Here is a 6,765-nt window from a genome sequence, read left to right as displayed (position 1 = left end):
GAGAGAGAGAGAGAGAGGTGGAAAAAGAGACAGAGAAGGGGGAAGCGAAGAAGTGGGGAGAGAGGCAGAAGCGAAGCTGCCTCTCCGAGAGGAAGATGGAAAAGAGAAGGAGCTCAAGCTGGAAGCTGAAGATCAGCCTGCCTCAGCGGATGGGGGAGGGAGTGGGCGTGGCTTGTCTCTTAAAGAGACAGAAAACCATAACAATGGGAATGTATGGATTCGGACAAAGGAACAACTGCAGGGAATGACTGCTTGACTTCTGCTATACAAATGATTTGTGCACATCCAACACAAAATTCAAACAGGCCAGACAATCAAGATGCTGGACAAGGGCATTGTTATTCTTAAAAAAAAAACGATTCCCGCGGTGGGTTGGCGGAGCCTGCCATGAGAGAGCGGCTACAAACGATCCCCGGCTGGGCTGGCGGAGCTGGCCATGAGAAAGCGGCTACAGGAGGGCACGCACTACGCCCACGGTGGCGGCAGGTAACAGACACATAAACACAGGAAATAGCCATAAGTATTTATTAAGGAAGAGGGAGAAAGAAAGACAGAGAAAAGAGATAAAAGGAGAGAGGAGAGATAAAAGACGAGTGAGACAGAGAAAACACATGCGCACACCAAGGAAGCAGAAAGAGGAAGGGTCCCAAGATGGCGATGGGCAGGTCAGAGGTTATGGGAGTGGGCGTGGCTAGGGCAGGGACCGAAAGAATAACAGGCATCTCCTGTCGCACACACAGCCATGCTAACCACATTCTGGTCAGCAGGAACCTCTTATCTAGCATCCAAAATTCAACTTAGGAGGGGCACACCAGGCAAGACGAACTGGAAGACGGATCGTAAACAACTGATGAACCCAACTGTCCGGAGAGAGTACAAGAGAACCGCTGAAAAAAAGACGAGGGAAATCGTAAACAGCACTTTACAGATATAAAGAGCAAATGGGAGAAAAGCAGAAGAGCCATCTATACAGGAGGCTTCAAAGGAGACACTTGGTTATGCAAAAAGGGCAACACCAGTAGAATGGCTGACTGCAGAGATGATCAACCTGGCAGAAGGAAGAAGGAAACCAAAGAGCAAATGAAGAGGAAATCCACAGGCATTAAAACACTACAACTATGGGTGCAGGGAGGTCAGGAGGAGAGCGAAGGACAGAGAGCTGTATATACAGGATATATGCAAAGAGGTCGACTGTTTTACTTAGTGGGTGGTTTTTGTGGGCACTCAGAAGACCAGAACGCTAGTATGAATGTGTTCATGAGGTTGCATGTGAAAATGAAGACTGTTGTGGACCAGACTAGAGTCTACTCCTGTTAAGAAACATGTCTAGGGGCTGGAGAGATACCTCAGAGGTTAAGACTGCTCTTACAGAAGTCCTGAGTTCAATTCCCAGCAACCACAAGGTGGCTCACAACCATCAGTAATGTGTTCCTAGGTGCTCTCTTTTGGCCTGTAGACATACATGCAGGCAGAATGCTGTATACATAATCAATAAATAAATATGTTTTAAAATGTCTAAATTTTATCCATGTCCTGAGACTTTGTAGGAGGCCAAGTTTAAATGTTGCAAATTCATCTGGTGGAAGAAATTTCAAAGCAATCTAAATGTTCAGAATGTGACATGGTTGTTTCTGTCTGCTTTTAATTAGACTTGCGATGAGAATCAGTAGCAGAAAGTAAATAAAGAAGACAGGAGAAACTTGTAGTTCAGTTAAGAAAAGCCAGAACAGGTTGAGGCTAAGAGATGGCCATGATTGCCAGCCATGATAATCTAAGTCCGGGCAGAAAGGAAGTTCTTTACTTCCTCCAACCATCATCACCTGGGACTCTGGCCATCCATGAATTTAAATGGAGGCTCAATACTTTACCCTGAGACAAGGCCTTGGCAGGCCGAGGTTACCCGACCCCCACCCAAGAGCAGACCATTCAAAGGAAATGCCTGGCATTCCAAGCACTGTAGATAGAAACACCTGCCAGCACTTCACCAGGACACCCCTAGACAAATGTCAGCCAATCAGGGGTCCTGAACCTCAGAGACCCCTCACCCCCACCTTTACTACTATAAAAACCCAATTCTAATTGAGCTCAGGGCTCTCCAGTTACGTTGGACTTTGGACATGTGGAGAGACTGAGTTTGCAAACTTGATTAAAATAAAGGCTCTTTGCTCTTACAGGGACTTGGTCTCCTCTGTTGGCTTTTGTGGGACCCACGGATTTGGGCATAACAGTGCTAAGGAGGACGTGGTTTCTGAAGATGTCAGCAGCATTCAAAAGACAACTGGGTGTGGTGGCGCACGCCTTTAATCCAAGCACTGTGTAAGCAGAGGCTGGCAGGTCTCTGTGAGTTCAAGGACAGCCAGGGCTATGTAGAGAGACTCTGTCTCAAAAAAATGGGGTGGGGCTGGAGAGGTGGCTCAGTGGTTAAGAGCATTAGCTATTCTTCTAAAGGATCCAGATTCGATTCTCAGCACCTATAGGGTGGTTCACAACTGCCCACAACTTCAGTATCTTTTGTGAGCATCAGGCACACACATGGTGCACATATATACATGCAAGCAAAATACTCAAACACAAAAATAAATAATTTTTAAAAAGAAACAAAGTATTTTGCATCAGAAGATAGGAAACATGTCCAAGGAATGGAAATAATTGTACAGACTTCACTTTACCAACTCAAGAGTTAGAAAGAGTAAAGTCAGCCAAGCAGTTGTGGTGCAAGCCTTTCATTCCAGCACTTGGGAGGCAGAGGCAGGTGAAGTTTTGTAAGTTCTGTGTCAGCCTTGTCTACAAGAGCTAGTTCCAGGAGAGGCTCTAAAGCTACAGAGAAACCCTGAGTCAAACAAACAAACAAAAAAGAATAAAGTCATATGAAAGACCTCATTGGGGGAAAACGTACCTCCAGGGCCCCTTGCTCACACAGGGACACCTAAGAAGCTATCTTCCTGGAACAGATTTCACCATGTTCAAATGCTCGGGGAGGCAAATGTGGTCATGGTTCAAGGGGCCTGGCTTGTGCACGAGCCAACAGATGATCTTGGAACTGTCCACACATTGCTGATTTTGCACAAAGAATATGCATGGTTGCAGAGATTTTTCACTCCAGTTTTAGAGGAAATACGAGAAACCAAGCAGTATCTGAAAGGTCTAAGTCTTTGCAGGCAGCCCCTGAGACAGCAATGCTCAAAGCCGTGAGAGTAAAATCTCAGCTTCATTGGTAGCCCCAGGATGTTGGAGATGCCCAGAACATGGAGATTCCACCAAGGGAAGTGGTAGGCAACAATAAATGGAGCCAGCCCAATAAATATGCCACATGGGCAGAAATGTCAAGGCCAGACGAGCAGGGCTGCCCGAGTTCTGAGGACTCATGCTCACGTGCCCTGCTGCCAGGCACAAGGTTACAGGACCCGCTGGGTTTTCATCCAATCTTTCCTTGCTAGTCCTCTCCTTTGGAATGAGACTGTTTACTCTATTCCATTTATAATGGAAGTATACATCTTATTTTTTTATTCTTCAGGGACCCACAATTAAGGACTGACTTTTATTATGGACTTTTGAACAATGTTGGATGTTTTGCCTGTGTGTACTCCTGTGCAGCAAATGTGTACCCAGTGCCCATGGAGGACAGAAGAGGGACATCAGATCCCTCAGAACTGGAGTTACAGATGATTGTGAGCCAACCATGTGGGTGCTAAGAATCAAACATGGGCCCTCTGGAAGAGCAGCCAATGCTCTTAACCACTGAACAATCTCTCTAGGTCCTTGAGCAATATTGGAACTGTTAAGATTTGAGAATGGGACTGAATACAGCTTGTGTTATGAAAAAAATCCATGAATGGTTTAGGAGGTCTTTCTGTTTATGTAAAAATTTCCTGCTTTATGAAAATGTCTGCTGAATACTATGAGCCTATAGGTTAAAGATGGATGCCCCAATGGTACAGAAGAACTTTGGGTGGCTGTACAGGCAGCAAGATGTCTCTATCATTTCTAGAGTTTTGGAAGTTGCTCACTTCTCATTTACTTAGGTGATATTATACCCTTCTGGAGTCTTTGATGGAGTTAAAAATAGATAGATAGTTATAGTTTTCCTTTGCTATGATAAAAGATAAAATAGATATAAATATTGTAACTGTAATTCTTGCTTGATAACTGTTTGGTTATATGTAATTTTACTATGTTAAAGTGAAAGCCTTTCTTTTTTTGTTTAAACAGAAAAGGGGAAATGGTGTAGGAGGTCCTTCTGTTTATGTGTTGCTTTCATTGGTTAATCAATAAAGAAACTGCTTGGCCTGATAGGGCAGAACTTAGGTAGGTGGAGTAGACAGAAGTGAATTCTGGGAGGAAGAAAGCAGAGTCAGAGAGCCGCCATGGAGACGCCAGGTCAGACATGCTGAATCTTTCCCAGTAAGCCACGACCTAGTGGTGAACACAGATTAATAAAAATGGGTTAAATCAAGATGTGAGAGTTAGCCAATAGGAGGCTAGAGCTAATGGCCAAGCTCTAGCTTGTATAATACAGTTTCTGTGTGATTATTTCGGGTGTAAACTAGCCAGGCAGCAGGAACAGAACAAAGGGCCACCCACTCCCCTCATGTAACACACGAACCTTTGGTAATTAGAGGTTGAATGGTTGTGATTTCAATATGAAATGTCCCCATAGACTTATGTGACAAAGACTTAGTCCCAGGTGGTGATGTATTTCTGACCAGGGATGAAGATGTTAGGGACAATAGGACACTAGGGGCTGCCCTTGAAGCCTCCATCGTATGATGTTGAACAATGGGCTCTGAAGGGTACACCTGGCCTCCAGTGTCCCTTCCCCTCTCTGCTTCCTGTCTGCCACCAGGTGAGTAGCCCCAGCCTCATGTTTCCAACGCTATCATGTCCACCTCACTATTGGTGCAGAATCAATTGTGAATGTTACTTTAACTAGGCAAAGATGTGTTACATTTGTTTAACAATGTAAAGATGAGTTGGTTTGCCTGACTAAGGCACCTGATTACTCTAATAAAAACTGAACAACTGTTGGGTGGTGGTGCACGTCTTTAATCCCAGCACTGGGGAGGCAGAGGCAGGCAGATTTCTGTGAGTTCAAGGCCAGCCTGGTCTACAGAGTGAGTTCTAGGACAACCAGAAGAAGAAAGAAGGAAACCTTGTCTCAAAAACAAAAACAAAAACAAAAAAAAAAAAAAACAAGCAAAACAAACAAAAGCTGAACGACCAATAGGTAGGCAGTAGAGGGAGAGTAGGGGTTGGAGGGCAGAGAGACTAAGTAGGAAGAGGAATCTAGGCTCCAGGAGAGAATGGGAAAATAGAATGAGGAAAAACAGAGGGAGATGCCCAATCTGGCCAGACAGACAGACATGAAGTAGGACATACAGAATGAGAGAAAGGCAAAACGTAGATGAAGAAAAATAGGTTAAATTATAAGAGCTAGTGGGACAAGTATAAGAAAAGGCCAAGCATTCATAACTAATATTACGTCTCCAGGACATGATTTAGGAGCTGGTTGGTGACCCAAAGGGAAACCTACTACAATCAGTGACGTCAAGGACGCTGACACCAGCAGCCTAAAGACTTCACTCTCTTGAGTTGTCTTATGTCAGGAACCTTTCCCAGCAACGAAATGACACACACAGAGCGGGAACTGAGCCCCAGCAGAAGATGCACTCAACAACTCTTCCTTCCCGGCACAGTGAAAATGCTGACAACACAGCCCACCTGGGCTCTGGAATGAATCTATAAATCTATAGATAAGGATTGCTGTCAGTGTGTGGCTCCCTATGCGGAAAAGGAGATGTAAGTGCTACCTAGGAATAGGAAGACCTGAGCCGGATTTTCAGCTTACAGCCAAGGGCACCCTTGCCTCTGCATGTAAGATCAACAAGACAGTTGCCAACCTTCCGCCTGAGGCTACATCTTTGTGGAGAGCTATGTGCCAAGTGAGTGGTAGGATAAAGACTGGCCTTGGCAGTCTTCAGAGAGCTAAGCCGAGGCATTCCTTATATGACAGTTTAGGTAAGAAGTGGCCCCAAAAGACGCTTGTATTAAAAACTTGGTTGCCACCTAGCAGAGGTAGTGCACAACTTTAATCCCGGCACTCAAGACGCAGAGGCAGGAGAAGCTCTGTGAGTTCGAGGCCAGCTTGGTCAACAGAGCAAGTGCCAGGCCAGGCCAGCAGGACTACACCGAGAAACCCATTTCAAACAAACCAACACAATATAAAAGTGTATGTATGACTGGGAAGTGTGAGGGTGACAGCCCTCACAGCACAGAACTGTGATCAACAAGAGAGCAGGCCCTAGTGATTAATGTACTAATGTCCCTCCATTTCCTCCCCTACCTCATGTCTCCAGGATCGTCTTCTTTTTTAAATGTATTTACTTTATTTTATTTTATTTTATTTTTGGTTTTTCGAGACAGGGTTTCTCTGTAGCTTTGGACCCTGTCGTGGACCTCACTCTATAGTTCAGGCTGGTTTTGAACTCACAGAGACCCCTCTGTCTCTGCCTCCCGAGTGCTGGGATTAAAAGCATGCGCCACCATCGGCTATTTACTTTTATGTGCCACCTGGATAATTTATTTATTCTTATTTTATGTGCACTAGTGTTTTGCCTCTGTGTGAGAGTGTCAGGTCTTGGAGTTACAGACTTGAGCCTGACTTGACTCCAAGAGGGCCAAGGACTTGAAATCCCCCCAATCACCCGATTTGTCCTACAGGCCACAGAATCCCACCAACCCCAAGTCAGGCCTCAGAATCCCATCAAA

This window comes from Alexandromys fortis, unplaced genomic scaffold (assembly GCF_014885135.2).
Source record: "Alexandromys fortis isolate MF-2015 unplaced genomic scaffold, M_Fortis_MF-2015_v1.1 scaffold_212, whole genome shotgun sequence".
NCBI classification, from domain to species: domain Eukaryota; kingdom Metazoa; phylum Chordata; class Mammalia; order Rodentia; family Cricetidae; genus Alexandromys; species Alexandromys fortis.
The sequence above is the reverse complement of the archived record's forward strand: the minus strand, read 5'-3'. Positions refer to the sequence as shown.